This window comes from Haplochromis burtoni, unplaced genomic scaffold, assembly GCF_018398535.1.
Source record: "Haplochromis burtoni strain Fernald_Lab_line unplaced genomic scaffold, NCSU_Asbu1 Contig_872, whole genome shotgun sequence".
NCBI classification, from domain to species: Eukaryota; Metazoa; Chordata; class Actinopteri; order Cichliformes; family Cichlidae; genus Haplochromis; species Haplochromis burtoni.
The window spans coordinates 70,079-81,439 of NW_024583233.1; the positions used below are offsets into that span (position 1 = coordinate 70,079).

Below are 11,361 nucleotides of genomic sequence, written 5' to 3' on the forward strand. Positions count from 1 at the left end.
CAGGCCATTTACCATTTACCATACTAATGTGCCACAAACAGGACTTTAATATCACCAACCATTCCCATTTTATTACGGTGTATCCATATAAATGGCCCACCCTGTACATTGTGGGCTATGTCCCTGAAAGACTTTTGGCCACAGTCTTTTGACAAGATGGGTAAGCAGCGACCGAATAGAGAAAGGAAAGACACTCCGTCTGAACTGATCGAAGCCCCTCAAGATGGTGCCCGCTCCGACTCTGACCCTACTGCCGAATTGGACCCAGCCCTTGCCAATGCCTTTAACTTGATGACGGCTAATGTTGTTAAAGTAATTGACGAGAAACTTAGTCCTCTGACCGAGGCTGTTTCTAAGCTCGTGGTGGAACTCCAGTCAGCACATAAAAGGTTGGACAAAGCAGAAGCTAGGGTGCCAGCTGTGGACAGCGTTGCTATTGCTCACGAGCCCTGGATCACCGAGCTTGAAAATCAAGTCAGCGCTCTCATGGAAAGATTGGATGCAGCAGAAAACTACAGCACACGACTGAACGTTCGGCTTGTTGGCCTACCGGAGGACACTGAATCTGCTCATTTGTTTTCACTCTTTCACAGATAAGCAGAGAGTTATGGAAGCGGTGCACCGACTCAGATGGGGGGCTCAAGCTTAATGGCTCAACGGTGTCATTCTACAATGACTTCTCCACGGCGGTGCTGAAGAAGTGAAAGGCAGTGAAGCTGCTTTTGCGGGAGCAGGGGATACAATACGCCATGTTCTTTCCGGCGACACTCCAGGTGACACACAACGGCTCAAGGAGGAGATTCTCCACCCCTGGGCAGGTGCAGGATTTCCTGGCTTCCCTACCTGATTGAATCCCTTTCCGTTTGCTTCTTCTTCCACCCATTATTACTGCACCATTGACCTCATCCGGGTCCTGGTTTGGTTCTACTGTTCCCTACACGCTGAATCAGCCAAGCGGCTTGGGCGCTCGGTTTATGAACAGTTGCTCTTTACTTGGAATGTCTAGCTCCAGCGCGATGAGCCTAAGTTTTTGTTTTTTTCATATGCGTGGTGTTGTTATGACTAGAAAACAAGCACACCATTGTTTTACCCTGTACATCAATGTTAAAATGTATACATATGAGAATGAAAATGTGCAAATATAAAAATTAACATAAAATTATGTAAGAGTAAAAATATGTGTATCTAACAGAAGAAAGAAAAAAAATTCTGGCTTGCATAAAATTACATTTTTTCTTGTTCAGCAATGTGTCTAAATGAGGCATTAACATAGAAAAACAAAGAAGTTAACAGTAAATCAATAAATTGTATTTATTTTTTTGTTTACAGTAATTTGTGTTTAAAACGGTTAAATAATGTGCTGAGAACAGCTAGTTATCATCATGTAAGGTACCATATAGCATTTGTTTTCTGATTCAATACCAAGAAAAAGCTTGGCTTTTATTGTTTTATCCCATATATAATAAAAGGAAGAAAGGGTTAACTTTCCTTATTTCATTTGACACGTATCTCATGAATGTAGCTGCTGTCTATGAATCATGCAGAAACAGCATTTCTGAAAGCAACACATACTAATCAAGTTACATTGCAATTAATACTAGAATTCAACTATGGCTCTACATGGCAGCCTCTTAAAAAAGAAGGGAAAATTGAGCAGATGACATATGCTTTCTGAATTTATCTGCAGTCCCATGCCATTCAAATTTAAATTAGAAAATCCAGACTTTACCATAACGAAATAAATAAAGAAAAACCATAATAAATATATATACATCAGTAACTTTTAGCCTTCAGTCACTTGGTAAATCGCATTTTACTGCATTCAATATTCAAAGTGAATTTGGTACCTTCTTCTCCATCATATTCCTTTTCGTATTATTCTCTGGTTTCAGTAATATAATATAACATTTAGGTATGAAGATGCAAAATAGCAGTCCAAAACTGGAAGCAAGTATAGCAAATATTTCTACAGCAACACTGAACTTTCCAGGAGAGCTGATATATGCTGGGATAAATGTAATCCACACTGCACAGAATATCAGCATGCTGAACGTGATAAACTTGGCCTCATTGAAATTATCGGGTAGTTTTCGAGCTAAAAATGCAAAAATGAAACATAAAATAGCCAGAAGTCCTATATAACCAAGCACAGCCCAAAAGCCTACAGCTGAGCCGAGGGCACACTCCAGAGTGATCTTGTCTTTAATTTCCTTAAAATTCTTAAACAGTTCATTATTGATGAATTCAGTGGCTTCTCATTCAGTATGAACTCTCTCAGGCCAGTGACATGTGCTTTAGGAATGGAAAGACCTATGGCACCATCCAGTATGTGATGTATGTCCATTTCTGCAGTTTGTGAATCAAATATCCAAGACTCACTGCCTATCCACTGATACCCAGACAAGTTATGGTATGAAAACTCATGTAGCAGCACATTCAAATCTGCACGGGTAAGGAATGCAACAATCACCTTGGAGGTTGAAGCCTTTATAATGTCAATTATCCTTTGTATTTTGGCAGATGGATCTGTTCTAAAAAAGATACAGAATACTCCAGACAGATGCCCAGCTGCTGTGCAGTTTCTGTGAATGTGGCCATGCCATTATTTCCATAATCATTATTGGATCTGATAGCTCCAACCCAAGTCCATCTAAAATACTTGACCAAATGGGCCAGGGCTCTGCTCTGGTAGTAGTCACTGGGTATTGTTCTGAGGAAGGATGGGTACTTGGTTTTGTCACTGAGACAAGCACATGTGGCAAAGTGGCTGATCTGGAATTAAAAATAAAAACTTATAAATGAAAAAGACAAAGAATGAAAAAAGATGAAAGTGTTAAAAATAAAACATTTAAATTTAATGGAAAAAATATAGTAAAAATATTAAAATTACAGTTCTACTCAATACTTATACTGAGTACATAAAATGTACCAGGCAAAATGATTGATCTAAAAAAAAATTTTTTTTTAAAAAGTATTCAAAGATGATAAAATAGGTTCTATATATAAAATACCAACCACGGGTACAAAAAAAGGTCCAATAACAGTAGCTACTGCTATGGTTGGAGAAGAAGAGGTCTCTCCTATTATGGCCTGCACATGTGCAGGTTTTGTACATGAGGTCTTGGATGGTACAGACACAATTTCATTACCATTAGCCAAAGCTAGTGTAACTCCTGCACTTCTGGCAACAGATCCACAATTATCATAGATTTTATAGCCCAGAGAGATTCCTGGCAGTAGGTCTGTACTGTTATTAATCTCCTCAATGGCAAAAAGCATAGCCTGGGCAAACTGCAAATCTCTGAAATTTAAACTTAATTGAGACAATTATGATTAATTTGCATTGCATTGTGTTCCTTAAAACAGACACAAATAATCTGGATAAATCTCAAAATACAAAACAAAAACATTTCAAATTAAAACATTTAATGAAAGGAATTTAAATAACTAAAACAAATGAAACTAACTTTTTGTTTGTAATGATTCCCAAAAGATTCTTTAAATGCAAATTGATTTGTAATGTGTCATTTACCTGGTACATTGTAGTGGCAGAGGTTGGTTCATGTAGGTATCCTTTCTGTCTTTCCAGCTTGTGTGAAAAGAGAACATCCCCCCCAGCATAATATCCCCATTCTTAGATAGCAGTGGGTTCTCAGGATCTCCTCTCTGTCTGCACACTGGCTCCTCAGCATGAGAGACAGATGCCACCAACAACAGTTGCAGAAATGCCCATCCCTGCTCTGGCCATCTCTGTGTTGATGTCATTTCTTGAGCTAAACCACTTAGTAGCATTAAAAGTACTATAATGAAGATGAAATACTTAAGCTGGTATTTATACCTTTCAGTGCAGCATAAGACATAATCGAAGAGTGGCAGTATATTCCCAGTAGATGTACAGGTCCGGCAAAAGGAGAATCATGCCCAAATTTGCATTTAAATGTAAGTTTATGTATGTAAAACAAGGACATACACATCACACAGGGCTTAAATAAGAAGTAACAGTGCAAAAAACAATTTATTAGAAATAAATATGCATTAAAATGTATTCAAATGTTAAACATGCATTATCCTTTTCCAAAGTGGTAACAAAGGTCATAAAATTACTTTCTTAGAAAGCACCTGCTTAATAAAGAAAGAACTGGATGCACTGGAAACTTTACTTTTTTATACATTACTCTTATACACTCTTCTTAGAGCTTTATACAACAAGTTACAGTAATCCATTAACTTCCACTTTCACATCTGTGATGCATAGATGTGACATTAAGATCTGTCAACAGTCTGATACTAAATTAAAGATGACATGAAATGCTAAGGGAAATTTACAGCAGGGAGGATTTGACATTTGAAGTGTAGTTTAGGAAATAAGTGTTTTAAGTTTTTACAACAGGTGTAGCGCCATCTTGTGCCCGTACAGAACCTAATGTCACTAGGTTGGTTGTTTTTTAATTGTTAAATAGATTCCCACTGAAATAAGGTAATCCACCTGTGGGCCATAATGCTTGGGATTGTAGATCACTTTGCAAATGACAGTTAGGTGGATAAGTGTGTGTTTAAGTCAGTTGCATCGGTGGTTCACCAGACCCACAAGCTGAAGTTGACACTGTCCCCTCTGTGTTTGACTTTTCCTCGTCAGGCCGCGTGGAAAGGCCAAGCAGCACAATCAGCTGGCAGTGCAGATGTGCGATGAGTACCCAAGCACATCAAATCAATTTACAACCAGTTTGCAATCAGTGCTGCGGTCATTACTCAAAAACAGTAATGTATTATACATTACGTGTTACTTTTGAGTAGCACAGTATGTTACTTACTCCTATGATAAAGCCATTTGTTACACTACTTGATACTTTCTGCTTACTCTGTAAAATGACCAGTTATCCTGTTTTTTGATGAGCAGCATTTTATTCGCATAAAATATTGTTGGTCGCATCTTACAGACATCTGCTCTGCCAGCTTGGTCTGTATACTGATCTAGTGAGGAAAAATCTAATCTGACTTTAGCCTGTTGGTCCGGTGAACCACTGGTGCACCCACGCAAACAGGCTCTCCTCCACAAAGTTTTCATTTATAATTGACTCTTCAAAACTATGCATTATGGCTAACAAGTGGATTTCATTTCAGTTCAGTTAGCCAACAATAAATAAATAATTAAAATCACCCGTTGCTTATTAGACAGAAGTTGAAAATGAACTGCATATCCTTGTGTTTTTGTTCTTAAAATTAAATCTATTGCTGCTACTAGGGGCAGTATGACAGCTTTTTAGAGTTTAATGTCCACCTTAATTAGCTAGAATTTGTCTCCCAATCTACTTGGGAGACAGATTCTGTTGCCAGCAGAAAGGCAACAGTAAATGATTAGCAGTTTAGAGGTATTTTAGACATTTTACACCAGCAGACCTTTTTGTATATTTACTGTTTTTGTATTTACTCTAATATCTCATCGTATAGAGTACCATATATTATACAGTGGAACCCTGACTTACAAAATTAATTCGTTCCTGAGGGTCTTTCGTAAGTCGAAAATTTTCATAAGTCGAAGCACCCATTGCGCCTTTTGAGTGAACGATAGGCTATAGGCTAATTGCTAACTGCAGGCATTCTGGGCTCAGCCAATCAGAGCCAGCGGATTTCGTTAAGCGGGCATTTTGCCGTAACACGGGCAGAAATATTGCCGTTAAGTGCCTTCGTAACTTGAATTTTTCGTTAAATGGGGTATTCGTAAGTCGGGGTTCCACTGTACAAGTAATCTGCAATAAATTACAGGTAGTAATAAAATAAACTACTAACTCTTTTACGCTGTGTCCACACCTACATGGGTATTTTTGAAAACGCAGCTATTTCTATGCGTTTGGGACTGTATTTTGTTCTGATCTTATATCAAGGAAGAGCTTAACTGTTATTGATATTATCATTAAATTAGGAGAAAAAAGTTAAACTTTTCTGATTTCATTAGCCATGTATCTATGTGTAGCTGCTCTTTGAGAATCACGCATAAAACGCATACATGGACAAAGCAAAGCAACTACTGTCATCAAGTTAGACTGTGCTGCAGTCAGCAATGGTTATGCGTGGAAGCCTGTTGATAATGAGAACGAACAAGATAGGGAATAATAGATACTCTTACTGTTTTTATCAGCATTTTATTGCATGTTATTCAAATCAAAACCTTCCCGAGTTTGACAGAACAAAATAAAAGCAGGTCATGATGAATGTGTAAATGACTCAATAACCTTTAGCTATCAGTCACTTGTTATGGGTTTTTTTTGTTGTTTTTGTTGTTGCTGTTGTTTAGGTAAGTTGCAAAGTAAGTAATAAAAACACATCACAAAGGAGAAGTAGTTTCTATAAAGACAGTATCAATTGGAGTGTATCCTGCTGACAGCTTCTTTCTATTCTGACAGGATGGTGACTAACTAATTATGTACAAATGATCAAATTAAAATCCGCCATTGTGTTTTGATGGCATAGTTATATTGTGCTATAGTTATACTTTTTTCTATTGGTGGCTTTTTCCTGTGAACATAATTTTACACTTTTATTTTTTGTTTTTATGATTTTGATTATACTTGTGTTAATTTGTTTTATGTTAAGCACTTTGGCATGCCGTTGGTTTTTAAATGTGCTCTATAAATAAAGATTGTTGCTGTTGTTGTTGTTAACTTTGCGTTGCAACGCACCAAAGTTAAAATGAAATATCATTGCACCTGTAATGTTGCTGATCTCTCCCTCTGCACATGCTATACAGTCATAGCAGCAAACAGGCCTTCCTTTCTGGAGAACCTTGCGTGTTCCTGGGCGACATTTCTCACTGCAAACTGACACAGGCACCTGCATGATCAACAGTATTTAACCGTATATGGACTTTGACAAAGAAAAATGTCCATATGATGTTCTCTGTAGAACAATGTATTTTGAAGCATCAAAATATTGTGAAACATAATTAATTACATATTTTGAACAAAGAAACAAGAACATAAAAAGGAATTGTACGATAGCTTACCTGCTTTGAGTTTCTTGCCCAAATTAAAGACTTGTTTTGCAGTTTTAGCTGTTTCTCTGTAGTTAATGATACATCATAGAGGCCAACTGTGACAAACTCCACAGTACCATTTTCTCTTGGCTGCCAGTTTATAATGTCATACTTTGCTGCTGGATCTCCATTCTCGTTAAAGTGAACCTCATCTCCTTCCTTTGTTGTGAAATGGATCTTCTGTATGTGTTGCAGAACCTAAGAAGTATGTCATAACTCAATTCATTGCATGACAAAGATTGTACATACCGACTGGTTAAAATATATATATAAGAATTCATTTTTTTAGATAACATTTTTCTTAATAACTTAATGTGAAAACTGTATTTTAAGCTACTAAAAAGCTCACCATGAAGGGATCTAGCTGCACAGTTTTGTTACATGTTTTATTACAGCTGAGGATATTGTGAAGTGCATGGGCCACTGCATACACTCCTTTGTAGACATTGTTAAAGAGAGGCATGAGAGACATGTCAATGAAGCTATTTTGAACTCCAGTCATATCTTCATGTCCGGTACACTCTCTCTGAATGTCTGCTGATGACTTCAACTCCTTGAACTTACAACTAAATAGTGTCTCCCAGACCTCAGTAAACAGTTCATTATTGATGAATTCAGTGGCTTCTCATTCAGTATGAACTCTCTCAGGCCAGTGACATGTGCTTTAGGAATGGAAAGACCTATGGCACCATCCAGTATGTGATGTATGTCCATTTCTGCAGTTTGTGAATCAAATATCCAAGACTCACTGCCTATCCACTGATACCCAGACAAGTTATGGTATGAAAACTCATGTAGCAGCACATTCAAATCTGCACGGGTAAGGAATGCAACAATCACCTTGGAGGTTGAAGCCTTTATAATGTCAATTATCCTTTGTATTTTGGCAGATGGATCTGTTCTAAAAAAGATACAGAATACTCCAGACAGATGCCCAGCTGCTGTGCAGTTTCTGTGAATGTGGCCATGCCATTATTTCCATAATCATTATTGGATCTGATAGCTCCAACCCAAGTCCATCTAAAATACTTGACCAAATGGGCCAGGGCTCTGCTCTGGTAGTAGTCACTGGGTATTGTTCTGAGGAAGGATGGGTACTTGGTTTTGTCACTGAGACAAGCACATGTGGCAAAGTGGCTGATCTGGAATTAAAAATAAAAACTTATAAATGAAAAAGACAAAGAATGAAAAAAGATGAAAGTGTTAAAAATAAAACATTTAAATTTAATGGAAAAAATATAGTAAAAATATTAAAATTACAGTTCTACTCAATACTTATACTGAGTACATAAAATGTACCAGGCAAAATGATTGATCTAAAAAAAAATTTTTTTTTAAAAAGTATTCAAAGATGATAAAATAGGTTCTATATATAAAATACCAACCACGGGTACAAAAAAAGGTCCAATAACAGTAGCTACTGCTATGGTTGGAGAAGAAGAGGTCTCTCCTATTATGGCCTGCACATGTGCAGGTTTTGTACATGAGGTCTTGGATGGTACAGACACAATTTCATTACCATTAGCCAAAGCTAGTGTAACTCCTGCACTTCTGGCAACAGATCCACAATTATCATAGATTTTATAGCCCAGAGAGATTCCTGGCAGTAGGTCTGTACTGTTATTAATCTCCTCAATGGCAAAAAGCATAGCCTGGGCAAACTGCAAATCTCTGAAATTTAAACTTAATTGAGACAATTATGATTAATTTGCATTGCATTGTGTTCCTTAAAACAGACACAAATAATCTGGATAAATCTCAAAATACAAAACAAAAACATTTCAAATTAAAACATTTAATGAAAGGAATTTAAATAACTAAAACAAATGAAACTAACTTTTTGTTTGTAATGATTCCCAAAAGATTCTTTAAATGCAAATTGATTTGTAATGTGTCATTTACCTGGTACATTGTAGTGGCAGAGGTTGGTTCATGTAGGTATCCTTTCTGTCTTTCCAGCTTGTGTGAAAAGAGAACATCCCCCCCAGTATAATATCCCCATTCTTAGATAGCAGTGGGTTCTCAGGATCTCCTCTCTGTCTGCACACTGGCTCCTCAGCACGAGAGACAGATGCCACCAACAACAGTTGTAGAAATGCCCATCCCTGCTCCGGCCATTTCTGTGTTGGTGTCATTTCTTGAGCTAAACCACTTAGTAGCATTAAAAGTACTATAATGAAGATGAAATACTTAAGCTGGTATTTATACCTTTCAGTGCAGCATAAGACATAATCGAAGAGTGGCAGTATATTCCCAGTAGATGTACAGGTCCGGCAAAAGGAGAATCATGCCCAAATTTGCATTTAAATGTAAGTTTATGTATGTAAAACAAGGACATACACATCACACAGGGCTTAAATAAGAAGTAACAGTGCAAAAAACAATTTATTAGAAATAAATATGCATTAAAATGTATTCAAATGTTAAACATGCAGTATCCTTTTCCAAAGTGGTAACAAAGGTCATAAAATTACTTTCTTAGAAAGCACCTGCTTAATAAAGAAAGAACTGGATGCACTGGAAACTTTACTTTTTTATACATTACTCTTATACACTCTTCTTAGAGCTTTATACAACAAGTTACAGTAATCCATTAACTTCCACTTTCACATCTGTGATGCATAGATGTGACATTAAGATCTGTCAACAGTCTGATACTAAATTAAAGATGACATGAAATGCTAAGGGAAATTTACAGCAGGGAGGATTTGACATTTGAAGTGTAGTTTAGGAAATAAGTGTTTTAAGTTTTTACAACAGGTGTAGCGCCATCTTGTGCCCGTACAGAACCTAATGTCACTAGGTTGGTTGTTTTTTAATTGTTAAATAGATTCCCACTGAAATAAGGTAATCCACCTGTGGGCCATAATGCTTGGGATTGTAGATCACTTTGCAAATGACAGTTAGGTGGATAAGTGTGTGTTTAAGTCAGTTGCATCGGTGGTTCACCAGACCCACAAGCTGAAGTTGACACTGTCCCCTCTGTGTTTGACTTTTCCTCGTCAGGCCGCGTGGAAAGGCCAAGCAGCACAATCAGCTGGCAGTGCAGATGTGCGATGAGTACCCAAGCACATCAAATCAATTTACAACCAGTTTGCAATCAGTGCTGCGGTCATTACTCAAAAACAGTAATGTATTATACATTACGTGTTACTTTTGAGTAGCACAGTATGTTACTTACTCCTATGATAAAGCCATTTGTTACACTACTTGATACTTTCTGCTTACTCTGTAAAATGACCAGTTATCCTGTTTTTTGATGAGCAGCATTTTATTCGCATAAAATATTGTTGGTCGCATCTTACAGACATCTGCTCTGCCAGCTTGGTCTGTATACTGATCTAGTGAGGAAAAATCTAATCTGACTTTAGCCTGTTGGTCCGGTGAACCACTGGTGCACCCACGCAAACAGGCTCTCCTCCACAAAGTTTTCATTTATAATTGACTCTTCAAAACTATGCATTATGGCTAACAAGTGGATTTCATTTCAGTTCAGTTAGCCAACAATAAATAAATAATTAAAATCACCCGTTGCTTATTAGACAGAAGTTGAAAATGAACTGCATATCCTTGTGTTTTTGTTCTTAAAATTAAATCTATTGCTGCTACTAGGGGCAGTATGACAGCTTTTTAGAGTTTAATGTCCACCTTAATTAGCTAGAATTTGTCTCCCAATCTACTTGGGAGACAGATTCTGTTGCCAGCAGAAAGGCAACAGTAAATGATTAGCAGTTTAGAGGTATTTTAGACATTTTACACCAGCAGACCTTTTTGTATATTTACTGTTTTTGTATTTACTCTAATATCTCATCGTATAGAGTACCATATATTATACAGTGGAACCCTGACTTACAAAATTAATTCGTTCCTGAGGGTCTTTCGTAAGTCGAAAATTTTCATAAGTCGAAGCACCCATTGCGCCTTTTGAGTGAACGATAGGCTATAGGCTAATTGCTAACTGCAGGCATTCTGGGCTCAGCCAATCAGAGCCAGCGGATTTCGTTAAGCGGGCATTTTGCCGTAACACGGGCAGAAATATTGCCGTTAAGTGCCTTCGTAACTTGAATTTTTCGTTAAATGGGGTATTCGTAAGTCGGGGTTCCACTGTACAAGTAATCTGCAATAAATTACAGGTAGTAATAAAATAAACTACTAACTCTTTTACGCTGTGTCCACACCTACATGGGTATTTTTGAAAACGCAGCTATTTCTATGCGTTTGGGACTGTATTTTGTTCTGATCTTATATCAAGGAAGAGCTTAACTGTTATTGATATTATCATTAAATTAGGAGAAAAAAGTTAAACTTTTCTGATTTCATTAGCCATGTAT

At 37.2% G+C, this 11,361-nt stretch overlaps 1 pseudogene; it reads right to left on the reverse strand.

Annotated features, from left to right (window-relative positions):
- Positions 1–6,062: 6,062 nt before the first annotated feature.
- On the reverse strand, positions 6,063–9,165 carry LOC121812833 (annotated as a pseudogene).
- Positions 9,166–11,361: the final 2,196 nt, after the last annotated feature.